Raw genomic sequence first — 27,779 nt, 5'->3', positions numbered from 1 at the left:
TTCATTACTTACAAATAGCCAAAGATGCTGGGGCCAGGATCACACAGCAGCTTGAGGATATTAATATATAAAAGTGGTGCCACAAGGGATTACAAGTTTTTAAGGGCTTAGAGAGGATATGAGGTAGGGGGGAGGAGAAAAGACGTGGATGCTGATTAACTTGGGAGGGGTTACAGCTACTACAAAATGGGGGAAGGATCTGGACAGATAAAAGAGATAGCAACAAGAAACAAAGGGTAGGTTCCACAAGTGTATCCGAGGTGGATGACTTCAGAAATAAGTGTAATAGTTCAAACAATATGTTCCTAAGGATCCAGTTCTAGCAGAATAATCCACATAAATCCTCGTAGGGTCAAGTAGTTTATTACACGCAAGACTGAGCAAAGCAAATAACATAAAACAAATGACGTGAAACACTCCAACAAGCGTTTTTCGTTCGGTACACTGCCCGAACTTCTTCAGACAGATAAAAGATCAGACAGACTAGATAAAAGAGATAGGTAAGCTAGAGAGGTAAGACAAGAAACAGAACTGGAAAAGAGGGACTGGGCAAGGTGAATGGGCCAGAGAAGTAGGGGAATAAGGAGAAAACTGACAGGGAAATAGGGAAAAGTGAAGGAAGAAGCAGCCGAAAGAACAATCAGTCAGTGAAAATGCTGCATAAGTAAGGTAAGTAAAGTTGTGAGTAGGTATATAGTTTAGGAAAAGTGGTGGAGGGGGTAGTAAGGGGATAGGTGGGTGCTAAAACTAGGAATAATAAGAAATTATGGCCAAAATTCACAGCCAATACTTAGACCAGGTACTGTGAAATGTTAGGCTATGAAGTTATAGGATACATGTAAGGAAGGTAGGACTAGGTAAGGGTGCCACCTAGTGGACAAAAACGAAATAAGAGCAGTGGAATTTGAGAGGGAGAAGACTGGTCTGGGACTGAGGTGAGAGGCTAGTAGTTAAGGGTGGTCATAGAACTACAGAGGAGCGGTAAGCTGGCTATAGGGTAGTAAGGGGATATGGCTGCTGACTGTCCTGGCTGGGGAGCGACCCTAAAGGGGTCTATATCACATTATCGAAATTCCAAAAGATTGAACACTGTAAGCTCGACCTTGGAATCTCGAAATGTGATATACTCAAATGCTCAGAACAGCAAATTTATTCCAAGGGAAAAAAAAATTGCTGTTCCGAGAATACACAAACACAACACAAGCACACCAAAATACATAATCCACATATACAGACTTCACAGAACCCTACACTAAACTGTACATACATTACTAGATATCCACTTACCTTAACCCAACCCTAACCCTAAGGTCCCTAACTAACACACACTCACCTTACCTGCTCACTAACCCTAAGGTCCCTAACTAATGCTCACTCACCTCACCTGCTCCCTAACCCTACGGTTCCTAACTAACACTCACTCACCTTACTCGCGCCCTAACCCTAAGGTCCCTAACGCACACTCACCTTACCCGCTCCCTAAGCCTAAGGTCCCTAACTAACGCACACTCACCTTACCCACTCCCTAACCCTAAGGTCCCTAACTATCTCACACTCACCTTACCTCGGAATGTTCGCACACTTAACTTAACCTGGTCCGTCACCTTTGCACCACAGTGTGGAAATAGCGAAGCCGCAGAAACGGCCCACTGAATACTTTCCCTAGGAAAATATTCAGTATTCTGCAGCTTCGTTATTTCAAGTGTTCGCTGAATAGGGGTCAATATTATAACATTCAAAGTTTTAAGACTTCAATGTTATAATATAGACCCCCTTAACGCCACCTAGAATTAATGCTTAGAAATGTAAACTTTACTGCCGGGTGTAGTAAAACTACATACTTTCTTGCTTCCTTTCATATATAGAGATGAGGTCAGGAAGGCAATATGAGGAAACAGCAGGTTGGAATGGCTCCTTAGTCGTCAGGCCAGGAGATTCTATATCCAAGGACAGGATATGGAGGCTGGACAGCTGGGTATTTCTTGCTTCCTTTTATATATAAAGATGAGGTCTAGGAAGCAATATGAGGAAACAGCAGGTTGTAATGGCTCCTTAGTCGCCAGGCCAGGAGATTCTATATTCAAGGACGGGATATGGAGGCTGGAGAGCCGGGTAAAATAGCCAAAGACGCTGGGGCCAGGATTGCACAGCAGCTTGGGGATATTAATATATAAAAATAAAAAAGTATTACTCCTTAGCATGCCAAATATCTGAATATCTCAGGATTAGAGCCTTGAACACCATCACACAAGCTACTCACCTTAGTCGTTTGAGCCACACAGGCTGCTTGATAAACAAGGGATCATTTATCACATCATCATCTGCATAAATATGTACTTTGCTATTTTCAGTTAACTAACACATAATATGCAAGTTTAAATTGTACATTATTGTTCTGATTTTGTGTGGTATACTAACTGAGTGAAATGTTCTTGCAGCATACATGATTTATTGTTATGGCAGTTAAAAGGGGACACTGCTGTTTAGAAGGGGTGCGGGAACAAAAACCCATGTTCTGCTAGGACACACACTAATCTGACTACCATTTAAGCTCACTTTCTAACATGTCCATTGAATGTAGTACCAGTAATCTGTTGCAGTAGGACTGCATGAAAATTCCATGCATGAGGCCTACCGAATACAAGTGGTGCCATGTCAGTGGAATGGGTGTCTGTAGTTCTATATAGATGTAACTCCTATCTAAATAGCCCAGTAGAATTGCCTGAATAATTTACCTGGTCCATAGCTATGATGACATAACATAGCAATCCATTATACTACTGTGTAGGTTATGGACTTACCTTGCAAGTGCAGCAGCTGACACAACTGTAGTTCAGGGATGACTCTGTCTGATGTGAGCAGTACACAGCCAATACATGGTTAGGTGTTAGTAGGAGTAAGGTGTTAGCCCCTAGGTCCCTAGATTGTCAGTGAATGTGCTATGCTTGTCTCTCAGCCCAAACCAGGACATACTGAACATGCCTACGTTTAACTACTGGGACATCAGCAGGGTGTTCCTTCTCTAAGTCCTCTTCTGACTATGGTTGTGTTGACCTAGGCATTAGTGGAGGGGCTGTATATCCCTTCCCTTTGCTGATCCTGCTGCAGCTGTTTCTGCAGGATCAGACTGCATAGCATAGGACATACTGTGAATATGTGTGCACATCTGATTGGAGTATACTGCAGGGCTCCACCATATATTGAGGCACCAGAACCATGACTTCAGAAGCCCAAACCCATGCTCTAAGATGTTTTTAGTTTCTGTGTGTGCCTCATTATAATGTTCTTCCATGGGTGTGTGAGCATTTCTGATGGGTGTTGTCATCCATGGTTCCAGGGAGTAGACAGCATCCCCCAGAAAATGGCCCTGTGGGATGTGCCCCCTACCAAACATCCATTACAACTGTGATATGTGCCCGATATGGGTGCTATGATAACTGCCAAGGTTGCCAGCACACACATTCAAGATAATCCCCTGGGAATTGTCAGAACTAAAATGGCAAATAAGGGCAAATGCATCAGAGGGCCTGGAATCAATAGTGCAGTGTCCATTAGATCTGTTTTAAGACTTAAGGCACGATTCTTTTTATAAAATATGAAAAGAAAATATAGGGTTGTTGCATTTTCATGGACATGTTGCTAATATTGTTGAAGAAGGTTAGGCATGTTATTTGTGGATTAAGCATTGCAATTTTTAATATATCTGAACAACGTGTTTTAAGATTTTTACTCTGTCATTTTAACAAAGTTTTTGTGATGGTTGCTTTAAGAAACTGTTTTACTAATTTATCAGTTGTGTTTTACTAATTGATTTAAGGTGTAATTTTTTATGTATAAAAGGGATGTTGGGTAAAAGTAGCTTTGTTCTGATGAAGTTTCCATTAGAGAGACGAAAGCGCTCATAATAAATTTCTTGTGTGGACTACCAGTTTATGTGGTCTTCTGTTCTCACAGTGGGAATATCAAAATCGAGTAGAAGCCTGCACAAATGGGATATGTGGACACAGTTGCTCCTTTCAGCGATTCAACAAAGGAACCTCATTTGCATACATATTCATGCTGACAGCCTGGAAACTGCATGGTTCTTAGCCATGTAAGCTGGGTAACAGCATGAATGCACCATTGTACAGACCCAATGTTGGGTCCTATAATGCATTTATGTAAACTACATTATAGATGTTATTTAAAAAAAATGTTTCTATTAAGCGTGTTTGTGCAATGTGGTGCATAAATGTCAAAATTATTTAAAAAATTATTATTAATTTTACCTATCCCCTTCCTTTTTACAAACATCCACAATGTATGTTTTGCATATATACGTATTTGATCTGTTATTTTCAAGGGAGTTATGTCCTTATTTGTGAACTTTTACATCCCCTTTTGTTCGTGTAGGCTCCTGTATGTGGAAAACTTCCGTGTACACTACGAACACGGACACAGAGTCTACATGGATGCCTTTTGACTTGTTGGATCACTCCACCTGCCTCATTTGCATAAAATTCTCCCGCTTAAGCAGAAATTTGCATGCACAGAAGTTTTCTTGTTTATGCATGCTTGCATGCTGCTAAGCGATGTTTACTTAATCTAAAGCTGTTTGTGCTCATGTATGCATCTACACAAATAAAGCATGTAGACTTTACTGAATTCCCCATAAGTTATGCTTACAGCTTAATTCTAGAAACCAAATGTGTTCAAAAACATATCATCTACTTTTAGTGGATGATTTAGAATTGCTTAGTTCATCAGAAGAGGATTGGAATTACAACTGCAATTGATTAATACCCATGCTAAATTGCTAATGTAGATTAGCCAGTTAGCAAGACAGAAAGAAGCTGATTCATATATACTGCTAAGCCACACAACAAACACTTTATTATCTTTTCTATGAATCGGCCACTGCACTGTCAGAACTGATTGCAATAGTGTTCTCCCTAGTGGTCAGAGAATTGTAACAAAACCCCCCCCTCTTCACACACACACACACTTCCAGATATTCCTATACGCAAATACATGCATAACACATACAGTTATCCACAAAAAATACTCTACCCAACACTTACTCACAGAAACACTCATCCACATGACTGCTCGAGTACACACACACACACAAACAAATACAGACTCAGAATTCCCTAATTAACCCTCCCAGTGTGACCATCCAGGCAAAGACACACACACGCATGCATATACCCACAGATTCAGTATCTCCTACATGACACCATAGTGTAATCACCCATGCAGGCACATACATATACACACACACACACACACACACACACACACACACACACACACACACACACACACACACACACACACACACACACACACACACTTTCAGCTTCACTGATGCCCCTAAAGGCATGCACACAAATCTCCACAATCATACAGACACTAATACACCAACCCCCACCCCCACAGCTCCACTGTACTTACTTATACAACAAGTGTTTCATGGGAGAAAATGGATGAATATCTTTTTTTACAGCATTCATTTTTTTCCTCCAAGAATAAAATTTTACTCAGCCTGAATCACTCGTTTAAGTAACTCAGGAGCTGCAAATATTTCTGGGAAGAGCACATGGCTAATTAGAATTAATTATTCTCTGAACTTCTGTATTAACATGTGTTTTCACCTGTGAGGCTGCTGTGTCTCTGTGAAAGGATAAGCAGAGTGCAATAGTTTAAGAATTAGGAAGGCTTGCTACAATATGAAGACCTTCTGAGATAAGATTTCCGCATTATTATACACCTTTCTGAATCCACCCCCGTGTAGTTATTTTTTATTTTTTTATTTGTTTTTTGGGTTTTTATTGTTGTGAAGTTGTTCGCAGTTGATGCTTTTTTCCATTGTTTCCAAGTGGTATCACTTTATCATTAATTGCTTTGTGTCTGATTAATATTAATCATGGGGCTGGAATATGTTGGCTTTTCTTTTACACAATGACACTACTGAGTTTAAGATCTTTAAATTAATTTGGCTGAATCACAGCTTCATCTTAGAGGATGTATTCCAGTGGCATTCTTTAAATAATGAAACAAACAGAGAGTCCTTAAAGCTATACATATTTCATATGTAGGAATATGCTATGTTTTTTGTGCATTATAGTGTCTCCAAACTATATAAAGTTGGATTGTGAGCATGTATTGAATGTGGAAGAACTCTCATATCTATAATGCCATTTGGCTTATTAAAACCCAATCTAGTATACTTTAGTCACTATTTTTTTCCTGCTATAGTTGGTTGTAGTATTGAATGGTGTATTATTAATTGTTTTGTCTTGGTGAATAATGTAATGGTAAGAGTTTTGAACAGTCATTTTAAGGTGTACTAGTATTAATGTATTATCTGTTATTTGTTACTGTCTTAAGATAATACATTTTATAAAATCTGTTTGTTGTTTGTTGTAGAATTTGGAGGAATGCAAAAAGCAGCTATATGACTTTAAATGTATAATATTTAGGAACTGAAAATTGAATGTTGTTTATCTGTAAGTAATTTAGATTAATAGCCCTAACTGCCATTTTAAATGGACTTTGCTTAAAGGAGGTTTGTCTAATACTGTCAGTTGTAATTGCTTTACTATAAATTGTTTTTTTTGGTGAAGGTTGTGATGGCAATGTTTTTTACTATTTAGGTGTACTTCTGTTATAACATCTTTTTTATATTTATTATTATTGAAGATACAACATATTTTAATGTTTTTTTTTCCTTTATAGAATTTGTAGGTATATAAATAGAAGCTTTATTCATAAGATGTCTACGTAATTGCAGATTAACTATGAGAACTTTAGGTTTTTAAAATTTCAGGAAGTGAAAATTGGATGTTGTTTATCTATAAGCAATTTGATATTAAAATAATTTTTACATTTCTGTTGACTGTGTAAGCCCACTTAATACAATTGTCCCTTTTCAGATGTGAGCACGGAACATGTTCTGGTTGTGACCTCCTCTGATTCACACAGTTCATTGGTTCATAGGTTGGTACTAGGCTATCAGCCCTAGGGCCTATACAAGTCTAGCCATAACAATTCCCTGGCTATTTCTTCCAACACTATTTACTTCCATGGACCCCTGTCTAGCAGGGTGACTGACGAGATCCCCGGGGTGAATTTCCTTTCTCCCATCCAATCGTCAAGGTTCCTTTTGAAGAGGGCCAAAGAGGCACTCTGCTTGACATGTATGGGCAATCTATTCCAGAGTCTAGGGAGTCTCTGGGTCAGGAACCTATCCCTCCAGCATGTTTTGTTTATTGTGATGACAAGGTTTAGATCCCTGGAGTGTTTGGCTCTGAGGGATTATTTCTTTAAGTGTAGCATGTCCAACAGCTCTGGGTTTGACATGGCCTTGTATCTTAAGCAAAGATCGCCTCTGAGTAGACGATATGCAACAGAGTATAGCTGGAGTTTTTTAGGTGGTCAGCATACGGCATCTGCTTTAGGCCTGTGATTCTTTTAGTGAGGTATTTCTGCGACCTTTCCAGTTGTTGCAGATGTCTTGAGAAGTACATACCAAACGAGGCATTGTATTCTATAATGGGTCTAATGAGGGATGAGTACAGTGGGACAATGACCTCCTTTTTTCTGGATGAAAAGCCCTTAGGGATGAGGTGTGCCACATAGAAGGATTTCCTGACTGTTGCGGCGATGTGGTTATCGAAGGTGAGACCACTGTCCACCTGTGTCCCTAAGTCTCCTATCACACTTTCGGTGTTTAGTGTACTGCCACCTATATGGTAATTCATGGGTACATGTTTTTTCCCAAAGAGGATAACTATACATTTCTTGGCATTGAGCTTGAGCCCATGGCTCTGGCACCAAGTATCTGTTTCTGTAAGGCCCTTTTGTAGAGTATCCACATCATTTGGGGATTCAATAATGGCTCTCAGTTTGCAGTCATCTGCGGACTTTGTTAGCCAGAGTCCCTTAGTGTTGGCCTGTACTTCAGAGAAGTAGATGCCAAACAAGAGCGGTCCCAGGACTGAACCCTGAGGCACTCCACTTGTCACTTGTCTGGAGTTGGATTTGAAGTCGGCTACTTTTACAGTGTGGGTTCTATCAGTAAGCCAGTTAGCAACCCATTGGGTGATGTAGGGATTAATGCCCAGCTTAGTAAGTTTATCTATGATTCCAGAGTGGGAGATGGTGTCAATGGCCTTGGCAAGGTCTAGATAGGCTTTATGGACCACCTTACCCTTGTCCATAGCTCTGGAGACTGATTCAAAGATGTCAATCAGGTTCAGGAGACAAGATCGGCCCTTCACGAACCCAAACTGGGTGGGGTCCAGTGTTTCAAGGTTGCCAATGTCTTTGTTTATAAGTTCCATGATAATACGCTCCATGGCCTTGCAGATAAGGCTCGTCAGACTGATGCGATGGTAGTTTCTGGGATCGAAGGTGGATCCCCCCTTGTGGAGTGTGATAACTGTAGCTCTGCGCCACTCACTGGGCACAAAACCTGAGGTGAGGCTATGATTAAATATGATACTTAGGTGAGGTGCCAGTTCATATTGTAGTTCATGTAGTACACATCCCGGGATGTCATCTGGTCCCATGGATGCTGTATTCTAAGCTTTGAAGAGTGCGTTTTTTACCTGTGTGGCCATTATTACCGGAATTTGGCAATCTTCCTGTATTGAGATGGGCCATTTAGGTGATGAGAGGGGGTGAAGTTAGCACTGAATCGATCTGCCAGGATATTGGCAATATCCTTGGAATCAGTATATTTAATGCCATTCTGTTTTAGCTCAGAGCAGATCTGAGCATTGCCATTTAGATTCTTGACATAATTATAGAATGCCTTGTCTTTGGAATCTTTGGCAATTTTGTTTTCGTAACTAGCTTTGGAGGATTTTATGAGGGATCTCAGTTTCTTACTGAGGCTGGTAAGGGAGTTTTTTGCATCCAGGGATTTTCTTCTTTTCTGCAACAGTTTCTTCCTTTTGTTGTAAAGTTTGTTTATGGCAGGGTACCACCAGATTGGCTTCCTTTTTTTGGATGAGAGCATCTTGGTTCTATTTGGGATGGCACGATTCATGCATGAGTGGATGTGCTTGTACAGTGCCTTAGTATAGGATTCAACAGTTGAACTTTTAGTTCCTGTCTGCATGGGTGTCATGAAGTTTGTCATTTCTGACTTGAGTAGCATGAAGTTGGCTTTGGAGAAGTTTTTTATGGAGGTTTCCTTACTGGGGGGTGGGGGTGGGATGTGGATGTTAAGGGTGATTAGCTTATGGTCAGACCTGACTAACAAGGGGGTGACCATAGGTGTGGAGCATCGATATCCCATGTTGGTAATGACCAGGTCTAGGATATTGGAGCCCCTGGTGGGACTATGGATTAGTTGATTCGGGGCGTTGGAATTTATGAATTCCAAGAACCGTTGGGCAAAGGTGTTGGTACATGAGTAGTTTTCCCAGTTAATGGCAGGGTAGTTAAAATCACCCAGTATTAGGGTGTCTGGTTCTATCTTAATATTTTCCAGTATGTTTAGAAAGGTGTAGTGAGAATCTTGGGGTATGGTGGAGGATTTGTAGCAAGCTACAATTTGGATTGCAGTCTTACCTAGTGTTAGTTGCACCTGGAGAATTTCAGATTTCAGTTGGCAAATGAAAGTGAATGTATTAAAATCCTGTACTCTGGGCAAAGAATCCACTTAACAGCTCAGGATTTTAATCTTCTGCTATAACTACCAGACATTCTATATTATATTCTAGAGAATGAATCTCTTTGTTTTTATATTTGATTTTAGCCAGATTTCTGTAGGAAATAATCCACCTGGTTTGCCATGTTCAATCCAGTCATGAATTTCTAAGATTTTTTTACTGAGATTAGCATTTATGTGATATATTTCTAATCCTTGTATAATGGTTTGGTTCCAGATTTGGCTCTTTTACCACTAAATAGTACATTTTCCAAAGAGGGTAGGTGATTTTGTAGTAGGTACATTCTGAATTGCTATATTACCAGAGAATATTTATTAGTGTTAGCGGGCAGTGGTGCTAAGTATATAACATTTGTCAGATTAGTGTTGTTGTTTATAAATAGTTGGGCATTTATGTCTATAAAATCATTAACAGGTATTGTTTGGTATACATTTTTTGTCACGAATGTTCTGTGTATGTAGGCAGCAGTGGTAGTTTGGACTAATTTTTAGAGTGGGAATAGTTGATGCTATAAGTTTGTGTACTAGAACTTTTTCTAGATATAGCATTTACTTTTGTGAGCATCTTGTGAGGTTGTTTTAGTGTAATACAGTAAATCACTGTGTTTTGTTTCTGTGATGGGTTATATGTATTTAACAGAGTCTGAGTTAATACGTAAAGATTTGCATTGATAGAATGAGGCTATTAATATACATGTATCTGCTTTTTTTAATGCAAGGCTTATTTATTTGTGCTTAAGTAAAAACTCCTGGGGTTCACTGGAATTGGGGGGCAGGATTAGACATGTGAGCCTCTAATCAAGAGAAAGTGGTATCCAATCAGTATTTGTATGCACACAACACAGAGCACACCAGCAAAACAGGAAAATGTAAACAATGTAAGATTATTGTCAATTAATAACAGTACAGTGACTGTGATAAAATACTCTACAAAACCCAAGCAGCATGGCACACTTGAAGTGCATGAAGCACATTAAAGCACTGCATGTATTACCAAGACAAGGTCAAGGAAAAAAAAATATGGCTCTCAATTAATATTAGAAAACTGCCAAAAAAAACAGAGAGTGTAGGAAGGGAAACTACTTAAGAAAAATACTATATTTATGACTTACCAATAACAGGCCTCCGAGACCTCCCTAGATTTACAGTTACAGTCACATTTGCTACCCTGTTAGGGCACTGTAGTTACTTGTCATAAACAAGTGAAGAATGTCTATTAAAAAAAAAACTGCCAGTCAAATAAAATCTACTGGGAGTAAAGACATGAGGTGAGGAATGAGGCTGTAATCTAGTTTCTTGGCAACTAATGCTTCATTCCTATACTTGTATCTTGTATTGTAGGCGATCTCCTACCATGTAGAACCTCTTAGAACAATAAGCATTTATTAGAGCAGAAATGTTAATGTAAACAGATATGTATACTAATATGTATAGCTGATGAAAGGCACATGAGAAAAAGATAAAGGCTGAATTTGCTGGGTGCACATCAGTTACTCTGGTTAATTATAAATGATGGCTAGACAAAAAATAGAGCCCCTATCTGCAGAAAAAAAAGAATAACATCTGTAGAGCCTAATACATTTATGACAATATGAAACCAACATTTTACAGCATATAGCCTGGTCTATGTTAGAATATAACATTATGCAACTTGAACTACAATAACAGCACACAATAGCTGAATATTGCTGATATATAAATAGTTCAACATTAACAGCTTCTTCTGATGTTTCATCAAGTTGCAAGCAAATTTCCACATTTCCTTATGTCTGAGAACATGACAGTTAATAAAAACTAAAATAATGAAATCTGTGGTACTTGTAGGCATAACAAAGCAGCCCTGTTCTAATGGGTCTGAGGGAGGAGGGGTTTAGTTTGTGTTAAATATGTATTTGCATGTTTTGTGATAGAGTATTACAGCACCACAGGATAACTTTACAACAACAACTAAAAAAAATGATTGTCAGCAACTACTTTTGAGAAACTGAAGCAACTGATAGCAAAATGCAAATAAAAACAAACAGGGTGAATATAGACAGAGGAATCTATTTCTAGACAGAATGGACCATCCTAGATCTTAACCCATGTATTTATGTCTGCACTCCGATTAAGAAGACAACATTTTCCTTTCTTAAACATGTCACTGCTGACTATCAAACAAACAACAGCAATCAAATTGTTCTGTGTTTAAAACAGAAGTGGTCCAGCCAGGATTTAAGTTACTTTCTGGGGAAAGTAATGTTTCAGTTCTGTACATGCGTCTGATATATCCTCATGAGTGTGACAGATCTGAGTGCTGCTCAGCTAGATAAAAAAAGAAGACAGTTCCAAATGATAGGAGTGAGGTAAGCAAAGGATTTATTTCCAGACATTTCCAAAAGGATCAATGGAGCAATCAGCAACTGCTCTCATGAGGACCTTATGGACCTATTAGTAAAACAAGGGTAAATAACTCTTTTAGGTTGGTGAGACCAGCATTACATATGGCCCAAAGTGTGCATAAGGAGTGGTAATTTGAAAACTGATTTAGCAGTGAGGGACAGCCAATGGAGTTCCTGAAGGGTAAAAGAGATATGGCAAGACTGTGAATTCCTAATTAGCAACTGAGATGTAGAATGCTGCACCCACTAAATTTGAACGACATAAGCATTTTGGAGTCCAAAATCAAAGGCACTGCAGTAATTCAGTGTAGACATTATCAATGCATAAAAGTGACTAAATCTAAGAGCTATTTGAAGTTTTCAAAAAGGGAAAATGTTTAAAATGATATTAGATAATAGGCAATGCATACAGTGATAACCTACTGCAGAACAAACAATCTTCAATAGGATAGTAAAGTAAAGGTATCACTCAGTAAAGAACAGTTATACTGCTTCAAGGCAGCAAATTAACCCACAGTGAAGCGTGGGCTGAAAAAAGCAAATAGCCACCATCTTGTTTACACTCTCTAAACATAGCAGTTTAGTAATTGTAAATAAAAAGTAAAGAAAATAGAAAAAAATAACCCAAGTAGCAAATGTAACTGCAATGACAGTTACAGGAACTAGTCATTTTACTTTCTCTTCACTAAGTGCAGCTCAAAAATCCATGTTTATTGAGCATGGAAAAAAATAAGCAAAAATGAATGTAGTTATGTGTGTCTGTGTGTTGTTTTGTGTGTCTGTGTATATGTACGTGTGTGAGAGAGAGAGACAGAGATAGCATGATCGAGAGGGAGAGAAGGGAGAGAGAGAGGCAGCATACCTCTCAACTTCTTTAGGATTGTAGGTGTTACAAAGTAACTGATTCAAAAAAGCCATTACCACCTTGTCAGTACTCATCCTTAGGGCTTTCCTCTATTTTCAAGGAGGGGCACGCCAGTCATACCGGGGGTGAATTAATGGATACCCATCCAGTTGTTCAGTTTATTTTTAAATGCGGGCAGTGTGTCACACTTCTTAACTTAGAGAGGAAGTTTGCTCCAGAGAAGGGGGTAGGTGCTTTGTAACAAATCTATCCCTCTGCCTTGTCTTATTTATTTACTGGAAAATGTTTTTATCTCTGACCTTAGTGTAAGTATGACTGATTTTTGGAGTTATAAGTGTTCTTGGACAACTCAATCCCTTATAACCCTATAATTGATGCCCAGATCAGCTTTAAGAAGTCTGCATCACCCTGATAATAGAAATAAAGCATCTGGTCTCTCTTGATAGCTCAGTTGTTTTAAGTCTATAATATTTTTGGTTAAAAACCTCAGGAGTCTTTCTAATTCTTTAGTATAACTTAGTAAGGTACATACCAAAGGGAGCATTGTAATCACTGATGGGCCTAATCATTACAAAGTGCAAGCAGATTTGATCTAGAGGAAACAACTTTTTGCTATGAACTGGGCAAAGTAAAGTAATTTCCAAACCACCAGTGCAATGTGATGGTCACACATGAGGGAGCTACCTACCCATGTCTCTCTCTACCATTTCATTTTGAAGTGCTGTGTTATCTATAGTGCAAGATGGAAATAGAAGTTGTTTACAGAATGCTACAATGTGGTACTTTGTAGGTTTGGGACTGAGCTAATTATTTTTTGTACAGCATATACTGAAAAGTGTAAGCTCCTGTTAGTGCCTGTATGTCAGAAAGGGAATTGATGCCAATACCCATCTTACAAGTATCCATAAACTTTGTTAATCACAGATCTTCATTTGATATACATGGAACTCTGAAAAGTTAATTCTAGCAGCAGAAGCCCCAGCATAAATTCCTGAGAAACTCCACTGGTATCTTTGATGTTCTTGGAAGATGCACTTTCTGCTCTTGTTGTGCGAGTCCTGTCCCTAAGTCACATAAGCACATACAAGCAAATTTGGAGCTCCTTCAGCTTGCTTATTATTAGGTTCATAGGTTCATAGATTAGTACTAGGCTAACTGCCTGTGAGATTCAAACCCTGTACCTTGTGTTTGTAAGGCAAACACCTTAACCATTAGGCCATCCTCCCAACCCCTTTTTTGCATGAGATATGATATCGAAGGGCTTAGAGAAGAATGCTGTCTGAGCAGCTTGCCTGCAGTCTACAGCCTGATTAACACTCTCAGATTAGTTTGCTAGATTCATTAGCTCAACCCTTGAAAATCCAAACTGCAGGGGTATCAAGTCTGGCAAGATTTTTAATATCATAGTTAATTAGGTCAGTTCAATGGCTTTGCATATATGACTAGTTAGACTGATAGGTCTGTAATTCCTAGTGACAGTGTTGGAGTCACTCTTGTGGCATGGTATCAAAGCATTTTTATGTTACACCCATGGGACAATACCACTTACTAGGCTTAGGTTTAAGTGGTTAAGGAATGCTTGTTTAGTGTTATTAATTAGGAAAGTGGATATGCTGTAAGCCCCATGGATGGGGATTGTAAATTTATTTCAGTAAAAGTTCTTCCATGATGCTTTATACCTCTAGTCCATCCAGCATAAGTGTGCTTGGAATAGCTATTTCTGGGGTGAAGTTTGCACTAAATGTATTTGCCAGTATATTGGCAATATCCACTAGAATGGAATAAGCAGTACCTTTATGAACAAGCTCTGATTAATGTTGAGTGCTATTATTATTTTCTGACATAAGTAAAGGATTTGTAGTTGTCTTTGGCTTCTGTAGCTAGTCTAAGTTTTTATTTTTCTGATTCTTTTTATGGTTTCTTGACTACTTTCTCCATATCCTCCCTAAGATGATGCTTTTTATTGAATAATTCAGGACATAGCCAACAATAATGATAGGGACAAGGACTTCAAATCTGGGACAATTTTTAAATATAATATTACTTATGAAGTAAATACAGCAAAAGGTTTTCAATTAACATGTATTTTCTGAACAAAAGGAGGTATTGACCCTCTAAGGTCTGGCTTTATTAATTGCCTGTTATTATCAGCGGTTTACCAGAAAATCAAACATTTTTGAGAGACTGAGAAAAAATATAAGGCAAAATCGGGGATAGCCGAGAAGCATTGGGGTTTGAAGTGACTTGCACTATATGATTTTTGTTTTCATTCACTTGATTGAAATAATAGATCTGAGGGATACGTATTCAAAAAAAGTGGCTTAATTTCTAGGCATGTTTGTGTGTGTGTGTGTGTGTGTGTGTGTGTGTGTGTGTGTGTGTGTGTGTGTGTGTGTGTGTGTATTAAGGAATAAAGAAATTGTGACATGCCAGAAAGGAATGCTTCTGAAGATAAAGTTCTTCCTCGTTAACATTGACAATAAATGATAGGTTAGAAATGGGTTATACGTTTCCATGAGGTTTGACTCCAATGATGGCTTCTTGAGAACGTGGCAACCAAAAAAAACATTTAAGATTGGTTAAAACAATAATTCTTTCAAGGAAGACTGAGCAAGCAGGAGCATGAATGATGCCTGGTGTGACTCCCGTGCACTGGCCCAGCAATCAAGGAGCCTCAATCATCACCACTAACACCAGTGATTGATGTGTACATTGGGAGTATGACAAGTACACACACAGTAAAGTACAATTCTCCTTAAGAGCACTCAGAGATCACAATCAGTCTGGGGATGGTTTCTCCCTTTCTCTCCAGGTCCCCAATAAGATTCCCCATTGGCACAGCTATAGGGTCCAGATCTCAGCCTAGTGGGCAAGTTAAAACCTCCAGCACCCTCTCTGACCAACTACTGTTTCATGTCCCTGCCCAACTAGCTTACACACACACTCACACACACACACACACACACACACACACACACACACACACACACACACACACACACACACACACTCTTTGAGATATGAGTTACATACAAACCCACAGACACTCCTGGGGAAGGCTGGCACAGATTCTCCAGCCGTGCCCCCTTTCTGCCATGCTATACGGTAGTACCAGCTGCCACCATCCACTAATGTCAGCTACTAAAAAGGCCCATAACAGAGGGTGTCCAATTATTACTGTGCAATATTATTATCCAAATGGTAAGTGTGACTGAACAGCAAAGCTTATTGGAGGGAGTGACTTGCACAGTATCACTGTATACATGCAATGCACTCAAGAGCATAAATTATCTCTACACGAAACAGCAGCAGTTGAAAGGTTTAAAAAGATTTAATAATAAATAATAAAACAGAAGACAATTCTTCTTACTACACTGTGCTTGTCAAGAGTTCAGAGATCACAGAGAAATACTTACAATATTACAGTAGAAAAGTTCGGTCTATATCACATTATCGAACTTCCAAAATATCGAACACCATAAGCATGACCTTGGAATCTCGAAATGTGATATACTCGAAAGCACAGAACAGCAAATGTTTTCAAAGGGAAAAAATTCACTGTTCGGAGAATACACACACACACACACACACACACACACACACACACACACACACACACACACACAGCACAAGCACACCAAAATACATAATCCACACATACACACTTCACAGAACCCTACACTAAACCATACATACACTACTAGCTATCCACTTACCTTAATCCAACCCTAACCCTAAGGTCCCTAACTAACGCACACTCACCTTACCTGCTCCCTAACCTTAAGGTCCCTAACTAATGCACACTCACCTTACCCACTCCCAAACTCTAAGGTCCCTAACTATCGCACACTCACCTTAGCCGCATCCTAACAGAAAGGTCCATAACTATCGCACACTCACCTTGCCTGCTCCCTATCCCTAAGGACCCTATCACACACTCGCCTTACCTCGGTCTGTTCGCACACTTACCATAACACGGTCCGTCACCTTTGCATCACAGTCGAGGAAATAGCAAAGCCGCAGAAATGGCCCACCGAATACTTTCCCAAGGAAAATATTCGGTGTTCTGCAGCTTCACTATTTCAAGCGTTCGTTGAATAGGGGTCGATATCATAACATTCGAAGTTTTAAGACTTCGATGTTATAATATAGGCCCAAAAAGTTCTGACATCAATACAGAAAAAAATAATCTAATCTTCCTATTTCCTAGCTATATGTAAGAGAAAACACAGTTCTAAAATAAACTTACATATAGAACATAAGCAGAGTGCTGGTAATGTTGGATGTTCTCAAAACAAATGCAAAAATGCTGTGAGTGTCTCTGTCCTTAAATTGATAACACAGTAGCACTGACTCATTTCAGATTACATCATTATTTTCTGTTTCCCAGGCTAACAGAAGCTTAGACTGTAACAGCCCTTTTGATCTTGGAGCTGGCCAGGAAGTCAGAGCAATAAAATCATTATACATGCACATTCTAGCAATTAACTCTAGTCTCAAAATAAAAGCAAGAATGCGTTCATCCAGGCATCTTGGCTACGGGTTTTGTGATCAAACAATTACATAATGCTTGACTGATCAGTTTCCTTACAGCAGAGTGCACTGTCATTACATTTCTGCAGTTCCACATTTAACACCATTTTTTTTCCATTTAAGAGAACAAGCCTGTGGCTTATATTAATATTTACAAATGGCAGAATTATCTACAAAATTCTATCTGGCTAGGCTGCAGCCTTCACATATTTTCACATATATATGGAGAACTCAAGCTAGTTTTTCAAGTGACCCTTGAGAAATGTTGCTTGAGAGGGTTAGGTCTATCTAACTATACCTTACCCCATTCCCTGTCTTGAGAGCTCATCTGCATTCACATTGCTAATCCTACTGCGGTGCTGCACTGACATATCATACTCTTGCAACCCTAGGCTCCATCTTAGCAACTTGGCATTTTGCTGGCTGGCTCTGTTTAACAATGTTAGGGGACTGTGATCTGTAACTGCAATTAATTTTCTTCCATACAGATAAGGCTGAAGTTTCTGCAGTGTCCACACTATAGCTAGAGATTCTTTTTCTGCAGCTGCATAGCCTCCCTCCCTGGGTTGGAGCCTATGACTGAAATAAACCACTTGGTGCTCTTCTCCCTCTGAGGAAATCTGGCTAAGTACAGCCCCCCACCCCATGGTTCGAAGCATCCACCTGCACAGCAAGGTATTTGCTGTAATCTGGACTGGCTAACACAGGGGGTCCTCCCAAAGCTTCTTTAAGCTTCTGGAATGCCTGCTCACATACTGGGGTCCACACTACCTTATGTGGCCTGTTTTTCTATGTCAGGTCTGTGAGGGGAGCAGCTATGGTACTATAACTGGGGACAAACTTTCTGTAGTACCTGCTTTTTGGTAACAGGTGCAGGCAATGCAAGAATGGCTTCTACTTTGGCTGGTTCTGGCCTCATCTTACCACTCCCCAATCTATGTCCCAGGTAGGAGACCTCTGCCATTCTCACCTGACATTTGCTCAGCTTAATGGTCAACCCTGCCCTCTGTAGTCTGCTCAGCACCTCCCTGACATGTTGAAGGTGCTCTTGCCATGAATGGCTGTAGATGGCAATATCATCTAGGTAAGCAAGGGCAAACCCTCCTGATCCTGCTAGGATGTGAAATACCAGCCTCTGGAAAGTTGCTGGGGCATTCTTCATCCCAAAGGGCATCTTTGTGAACTCATACAAGCCAAAAGGAGTCAAAAAGGCTGATTTCTCTCTAGCACTGGGAATCAAGGACACTTGCCAGTACCCCTTGGTAAGATCAAAGGTTTTAAGATACTTAGCCCCACCCAGCTGCTCTATGGCCTCATCTGTCCTAGGCATGGGGTAAGCATCAGACTCTGCATGACTATTTAATTTCTTGTAGTCCACATAGAACCTGGTGTTGCCATCCTTCTTTGGCACCAGCACCACTGGGGAGGCCCAGGAACTGTTGGACTCTTGAATTACCCCTAGTTCCAACATCTCCTGTAGCTCCTCCTTCAGAGTCTGTTTGATTCTCTCAGGCATCCTATAAGGGGCCTGCTTATTAGGCCTTTGGGGTCTGGTATCCACCTAGTGCTGCACCAGGGGGGTGCACCCTGGTTTCCCAGTGAACATGTCCCCAAAGTCCTGTAACAGTGCTCGGATTTCTTGAACCTTGGAAGGAGATAGCTGCTGGGACATTGCTACCCCTTCCACTGAGGTGTCAGTCTGAGTCTCACTAAGTTGATCAGTCACCAGATCTCCCTCGGACTCCTCTTGCAACCCACTGCAAATACTCAACACAAGGGCCTCCCTATCATGATAAGGTTTCATCATGTTAACATGGTATGATTTGTTCTCCTGCCTCCTGGCTAGCAGTTCTACCATGTAGTTAACATCATTTACCTTCCTTACCAGCTGGTAGTGTCCCTCTCAAGCTGCTTGCAGCTTGTCATCTCTGACAGGAATGAGAACCATTACCTGCTGCCCTAAAGCATACTCTCTAGCTCGAACATTCCTGTCATACCAGATCTTTTTCTGTTACTGGGCTTCTGCCAGGTTCTCCTGGGTCAAGTTCCCTGAGCCTTGTCCTGAGGTTTAGAACATATGCAACAACAGACTCCATGTGAGATTCACACTCACCTTCCTACTCCTCACAAATTAAACCTAAAGGTCCCCTCAACCTATGCCCACACAACAACTCAAAGGGTGAAAAGCCTGTGGATTCCTGGGAAACCTCTCTGTAAGCAAACAACAGATGGGGCAAATATTTGTCCCACTCCCTCTTAAACTGGTCTGCAAATGCCCATAACATGGACTTGATTGTAGAGTTTAACCTCTCAACAAGACCATTAGTCTGGGGATTGTAAGGAGTGATCCTCAGGTGCTTCAACCCACAATACTTCCACAGACAAGCCAGCAGATATGACATGAAATTGGCACTTCTGTCAGTCAGTATTTCTTTTGGTAAACCTACCCCGCTGAAAATATCTAACAAAGCATTTGCCACCTTTTTCTGCTGCAATGGATGACAAAGCCACTGCCTCAGGTTATTTGGTAGCATAATCTACTACCACCAGAATATACTTCTTCCCTGTAGAACTAGGGGTACTCAGAGACCCCACAATATCTATAACTACCCTCTGAAATGGCTCCTCAATCACAGGCAAAGGCATCAGATAAGCTCTCATCTTGTCTCCTGCCTTGCCTACCTTTTGGCACTGCTCACAGGTCCTGGCATACCCTGTTACATCTTTGGAAATTCCAGGCCAATAGAAGCTCTGCGTAATATGTCTCTTTGTACATTTTATGCCCATATGATCTGCAAAGGCAATATCATGGGCTATGGCTAGAAGTGCCAGACAGTAGCCTCTAGGCACTACCAAATACTGTACCCTTTCTCCTTCTAGCCCTCCCTCAGGAGTCCACTCGCTATACAGTAACCCTTTGTCCAAGTATACAGATTTCCCCCTTCCCTTGAGAATCAGGTGCCTCACTAGCTACCTGCTTCAGGCCTTGCAATGTAGGGTCTGAGAGCTGAGCCTTCTCAACTCTCTCTTTGTAACCCTTCCCAGCTCCCCTTCCACAGGAAGCCTGGCATCCTCTGATAGTGGTGCCTCACTGTCAGCCTGGGTACTACTACTCACCTCTACCTTTGCAGTCACTCTATCCAAGGGATATCCCTGAAGTAACCACCTCACCAGTCCTGACTGCAAGTATGCGGTCTATCTGGGTATCCCCCAGGCTACCAGACCCACATGCTTGGCTCGAAGCCTGACTGCATGTAACTGCATTAACACATAGTACTTCCTCATCAAAATCCTTCCCTTTCAAGACATCTGCAAGATGGTAGTTCGGTACCCCTGTTGTCACAAGACAACCTACTACTGGCATTTTGTCTTCCCTTACTGACTCTCTCAACTTTTGTTCCCCACCTTGCCTCCATGGACACCTGTATGGCCCCACTGATTGCATTCAAAACATTTAACCCTAGGTCCTGGATGTGTACCTGGACTAGTGGCTACCCCTGCTACTGGCAGATTCTGTTGGCACAGTCTGGGCTGCCCACCATGGGTTCCTTTAGATTCATAAGCATTACTTAGGGTCCTTTTCCTGTGCAGGGATACCCTGCTTGCTAGGTATAGGTCTCCCTTCTTCCCCAACTCATCTGAAATAGCACATTGTCTACCAGATAACCAGATCCTCATGTTCTCAGGCAAAGTCCTATAGGCTTGTTCCCTCACCAAAAGATCTGCCAGCCCATCAAAAGGGGTGACCTGACATCCACTCACCCACCTTTGAAAAGAAGTGCTCAGTTTAGCAACATATTCACACACACTTTCATCTGCCTTGTGTCTATGCTCACAAAACTTTTTCCTATAAGTTTCAGGTGTTAGCTTACTACAGAATTCTAAAAAAACTATTCTTAACAGCAGTATAATTAAAACATTAATTATCAGAAATTTTAGACAACACAGTTACAGCATTACCATGGAGTAAGGGGGTCAGGAACTGTACCCAGAGCCTTTGGTCAACATCATAATGTTTACATACCCTATCAAACATATGAATGAAACTATCAAAATTATCCCCCTCTTTAAACTGTGGAAGAAATTTACTGACCTTTCATGCTTCTGGGGACCAGTTACTCCCTTCCCCATTACCTCCATGACTCTGGCGAAGAGTCAGCATCTCCTTTTCGTGCTGCTTCTGCCTTTCCTTCTCCTCAGCTTCCAGGCATAGCAGTTTCTCATTCTCCTCAGCCTATAGACATCTCAGTCTCTCTGCTGCTTCTGTTTCCAAACACCTGGCCTCCAACTCAAGTCTCTTTAGCTCCAGATGGATTTTTAAGTCCTCTGCAGAAAGGTTGAGCTGTCCATTCCCTTAGTGTTGTACATTTCCACGGTCAGTCTGATCGTCCCCCTGGTTGCTGTTTTCTGATGCAGTTGTGATCAAAGCTGCAATCATGTCTGCCTTAGTCAGGTTTCCATGCACCAGTCTCCTAGCCTGGCATACCTCAGCCAGCTGGCTCCTTGTCAGCTTTCCATATTCGTCTGATGACATACTTGCCTGCTCTCCCTGACTAACTAAGCTAACAAAAGAAATAAAACAATTGCGGTCTGAACTCTGAGTATTCACTGCATAGTTGATTTAGAGTACAAAAACACCTTCAGTAATCACTGTACACAAGCTACAGGAATTCACTATCCACACCACTACAAGCCAATTGCCAACCAATTAATATGTGGTGTGGATATCACACCACTGCCAAATAATTAATATGTGGCACTCGTGCACTGGCCCAGCAATCAAGGAGCCTTAACCCTCACCACTAACACCATTGAGGGGCATCCACATAGGGGAGGATAACAAATGCACACACAGTAAAGTACAATTTTCCTTAAGAGCACACAGAGATCACAGTCAGTCTGGGGCTGTTTTTTCTCTTTTTCTCCAGATCCCCAATAAGACACCCCACTGGCACAGCTAAAGGGTTCAAATCTCAGCCTAGTGGTTAAGCTAAAACCTCCAGCACCCTTTCTGTCCAACCAGTGCTTTGTGTCCCTGCCCACATAGCTCTCACACACACACACACACACACACACACACACCACACGCTTTGAGATATGAGTTATATACAAACACACAGACACCCCTGGGGAAGGCTGGCGCAGATTCTCCAGCTGTGCCCCCTTTCTGCTATGCTATACGATAGTACCAGCTGCCACCATCCACTAATATCAGCTACTAAAAATGCCTTTAACAAAGGGTGTCCAATTATTACTGTGCAATACTATTATCCAAATGGTAAGTGTGACTGAACAGCAAAGCTTATCGGAGTGGCTTGGATAGTATCACTATATATATGCAATGTACTCTAGAGCTTAAATTATCTCTACATAAAACAGTGACAGTTGAAAAGTTTAAAATTTTTAATAATACATAATAAAAATCACAAGACAATACTTCTTATGACACAGTGCTAGTCTAGAGTTCAGAGATCAGAGAGAAATACTTAAAATAATGCAATAGAAAAGTTTTGACATCAATACAGAACAAAAATAATCTAATATTCCTATTTCCTAGCTATATCTAAGAGGAAATGCAGTTCTAAAATAAACTTACATATAGAGCATAGACAGAGTGCTGGTAATGTTGGATGTTCTCAAGACAAATGCAAAATTTTTGAGTCTCTATGTCCTTAAATTGATAACAGAGTAGCACTGTCTCATTTCAAATTACATAATTATTTTCTGTTTCCCAGGCTAACAGAAGCTCAGAATGTAACAGCCCTTTTGATCTTGCAGCTGGTCAAGAAGCCAGAGCAATAAAAGACATTATACATGCAAATTCTAGCAATTTACTCTAGTCTTGAACCAAAAGCAATAACTTCATCCAGACATCTCGGTTCCATATTTTTGTGATCAAACAATTATACAATGCTTGATATATCAGCTTTCCTACAGCAGAGTGTACTGTTGTTACATTTTGCAGTTCCACATTTAACATATTTTTTTTCCATTTAACAGGGCAAGCCTGTGGCTTATGTTAATATTTACAAATGACAAAATTATCTACAAAATTCTATCTGGTGAGGTTGGCAGCCTTCACTTATCTTCACACCTGGATAGTCTAAACATAAAGTGATTGATTAATTTAGTCTTGGATGACATTCACAAGTATAAAATGAGTCCATATTCATGAGCTTGTAAAAATGGCTAGAATCAGGTAGTAGATCTTACAGTGTAGTAAAAATGCACTGTTTGAGAAATAAAGTCAGCTTGTATACAAAAAAATCAATAGGCTTATCATGCTGTAGAGCACTTTATAAACACCAAGACAAGGTCTACAGTCTGAACCACTGGAGATCTCTTTGGACAGAAAACTATAATATTATTTGATTTTTATCATTGTAAGCTGAATAATGAGTGTACAGAATTGTTTTTCTTCAGATAGGTTAATCATTTTCCAATGGTGTTTCCAACACTGTCCTAGTATGTGCATGGTGCTAAGCTAATGAGTGAACCAGGACTTCTGTTGAGTGGTAGGTCTAGGATATTTACTCAGTGGAGCAATGGCCTTGCCTTATTATAAGCTATGACAAACACATTTGTGCCATCAGCAGTTGTATTCCTCATAATGTTATCCATTAATGCGTTCAAATCAAACTCATTAATGATTCTTAGGTTTTTATATTGAATCAGCTTAGTGCCAGTGTTCTGTTGTCAGCTTCCTGGATTCAAGACAAGTTAGAACACTAGGTTATGGATGTTGCCAAATGTAAAAGGTGTAGACTTAATTAACAGTATGTGTAAAACTAACGCTTTCAAAAAAATCTTAGAACTATGGCAAGTTCACAAGAAGTGGCATTACATCAAATATTAAAATTATCCAGATTAAGCCTGAAAAATTGTCACAGGTTTGGGATGCATGGCTAAGCTTAAAAAGGCCCCAGTGGTCATTAGCCCACCTATGAACCTATGAGAGGACTGAATCAGTTGTTCTATTAAAAAAAAAAACAGCTGTAAGCTTCTGGAGAAATGCTACAAGTTGCCTTGTGGCTGAAAACTATGAGATATTTTTAAAAGCAGGACATATTCAGAGCACTTCATGCAGCCAGCAATGATCTGTTTCAGTTTCTTAAAAATACATCTAAGACTGTGATGACAAGTTGTCACTTTATGCCACATAAGCTATCCCATTTCATGGGGTGCAGCAAAAGGAAACTCTTTCTACCTTGCCTGATATCTTATGGGAATTCTTGGTATCTTACAAATCAAGGAGAGACATGGTTTAACTATGACAGGACCAAAGCAGCACAGTGAAGTAAGGAAATCCTTTGGAAAAAGTAATGAAAAAGAAAAAATAACAAAAGTGACCATAAACTATTAGAAATCTAGATATATGTAATGGGCTCAGAACAGCAAGGAAATAAACATTCATAAATTTTAATAGATGAGAAAAAGAGAATAAGATGAGGATTTATATGTGTTCTTATTTGAGAAACAAAAGTGACTAAAAATTGCATACAATAATAAAGTAGTGGCATAAATGAGTTTTAAAATTAATGAAGAAATCTGAAGTTACTTTGGAGATAGCAGTTTTTTACACTGTGATTAAGTCTAAATAATATTAAAAAAAAATCAATAGACCCACACACTAAGTATGCACAATATGTATTCAGGAACATGCTTATCACATTTTTTGTTCTTCCTAGTCACTCAGAAAAATTACACTAAGTGTAAACATACCCATGGATTTTGCAAGCCTTGCACGGCATGCAGGATTAGTGCAGTAGTGCCAGCAGGCAATATGCCGGCTGTGCGAACCAGGAATAACCTGTACAGGCGTGCATGGATGCTCCTGCACTAGTCCTGCATGGACTCATCACCTGTATGCAAATTACCCCATTTGCAGGAGAAATCCATACAAATGAGGTGAATTTGCGATCCAGGAAGCTGGAGACTAGCCATGTAGGACAAGTGTAATCTGTAGAAATGCACTCCGCCAGTAACAGAGTACATTTCTGCAAATTCCAAAACGGAGCCATGACAGCTCCAAATAAATGGTGCATATCATATAGAAAGCATGCTAATGGACAAGTATAAAGCCATTGGCAAGGAAAACAGTTGGAAAAAAATCAACTTTTATTTTTTTTAGCCGATCTCGGCTGTTTAAGCATAGGGCAGCGGAGTGCAAACTGGATCGGGGGGGAAATAAGAAAATAAACCTAAAATAAGCATTCTAACTAAAATCACTATTCTGCCATTATAGTCAATGGCAGGCAGAAGACAACATGGCCAGTGAATAGTGGTTGCTAAGGGGGGAGGCTCTGTGTAAGACATGTAACTATGCATTAGCAGACAATCCTATGCAAATGAGGGGAATGATAGTGAATCCTAGATTTCCCCTGCATGCTAGTCAGCTCCCAACAGTGTAAGAGCAGGAATAGCTTGGTGCAAGCTTAGGAGTTACCTGACATCATAGGGGGGGGTGTCAGGCATACTGTAAGAAGATTGGATCCCTGTGGCTCAGGTTTTCTCCTAGCTTAGCATGGCAAGGGGGTGAGTCTGAGGCCACCTAGCATTCTTTACATTGCCTAAGTGGGTGTGCGTGCCATGCACCAAGTTTTAAAGAAAGAAAAAAAAACAGGAAATAGCAGCTCTGTGCACATTTCAGCACTGTGTTTTTATGGCGCGCCCCCGGGCTTAAACAGAAAGGCAATGGGAAGGGAAAGCAGCAGTAGGAAGGTAATCAAGGAGAACTAGCATAGCTGGCAGGTGAAATGTATCAGAATCAGCCAATTACACAGGCAGCAGACCAGCCCAGCCCAGAACACAACTATAAACTATGCAAACACCTTCACCTCTGGTTTTTCCCATACTGTACACCACTGCTGTATACAAGTAGGAAACTTTTAACAAACAAAACAAGAAAATGATAGGGGCTGCAGCAGGCATTATACCACAACATGTGGAAGAGGCAGAGGGTGGTGAGGATGAGAATGCTGTCGACCAACCCACAGTTAGGAGATGGAAAGGAGTGTACAGACCCAGGTTAATCTACCAGGGGCTACATGAGCTGGAGATAGTGGAGCACTATAGGGTGGACAGGGACCTCCTACAGCAAATTGTTGAGCTGTGCTAGTCACACCTCAGACACACTAAACTGACAGAGGGGAACCCATCCCAGTGGATACCAAGGTATGTGTAGGCCTAGGAATACTAGCCAAAGGTACCTCCCAAAGCTCAACTGGGGATATCATGGGGATCTCACAGGCATCAGCATCCAGAGTATTCCACCAGTTCCTGGATGCCATGTCAGCACATGTTGGTGAGCATGTGAGGTGTTGGCCAGCAATATGTTTCTCTTCCACCAAATAGCAGAATACCCTGAGGTAGTTGATGCTATAGACTGCATGCACATATGCATCAAATCATCACTCGGTGATCAGGGTATAGTCTACATCAACTGCAAGGGCCTCCCCTCCATCAACTGTCAGGTCATGTGCGATGCCCAGGGCATTATAGTGAATGTGTGTGCAGGCTGCCCTGGAAGCTATCACGATTCCCACATCTGGCATCTGACACAGCTGTACCAGAGATTTGCCAATGGGGACATCCCTTATGGTCACCTAGTGGTGGATGCTGGTTACACACTGGAACCGTGGTTGATGACACCCATGAGAAATGCACACACACCCGAACAAGAATGCCATAATGAGGCACATGCACATACCAGACTTATAATAGAGTATGTGTTTGGGATGCTCAAGTCATGGTTCTGGTGTCTGGACACATCCGGTGGAGCCTTGCAGTACTCATCAGCTACATGTACTCAAATTGTTATGGTATGTGCCATGCTACACAATATGATCCTGTGGAAACAACTGCAGCAGGAACAGCATGGGGCAGGGCCACACAGCCCCCCACCAATGCCAAGGCCTGCACAGGCACAAAGTGACTCAGAGGAGGAACAATCTGAGCCTGACCCAGTAAGCAGATGGAAGCATGCCCAGTATGCCCTGGCCTTGGCAAAGAGGCAACACATAGCACATACACTCCCACAGTAGGGACCCAGGGAATGACACCTCTCTCTGACTCACACATACAGTAAACGCGATGCAAAACATGACACTGCCTGTGCTCAACCATGTATAGGGAGTGTACTACGTTCATCTTACATAGGCAGCCCTCCAGCACCATCCTCAGTACTGGCACACCCACAAGGTAAGTCAGTCAACCTACCAATTGCCGAATGGAGTAGAATGTGTCGTTACCTGTATCTATGGTATGGATGTGAGCATGCAAGGGAATCAGGTGGCTGAATGGTATGCCAGCAGATAGTAGACACCCACAGTGGCAC

Source organism: Protopterus annectens, chromosome 3.part1 (genome assembly GCF_019279795.1).
Source record: "Protopterus annectens isolate FY-2018-M chromosome 3.part1, PAN1.0, whole genome shotgun sequence".
In the NCBI taxonomy this organism is placed as follows: Eukaryota; Metazoa; Chordata; order Ceratodontiformes; family Protopteridae; genus Protopterus; species Protopterus annectens.
Note: the sequence above shows the minus strand (reverse complement) of the source record.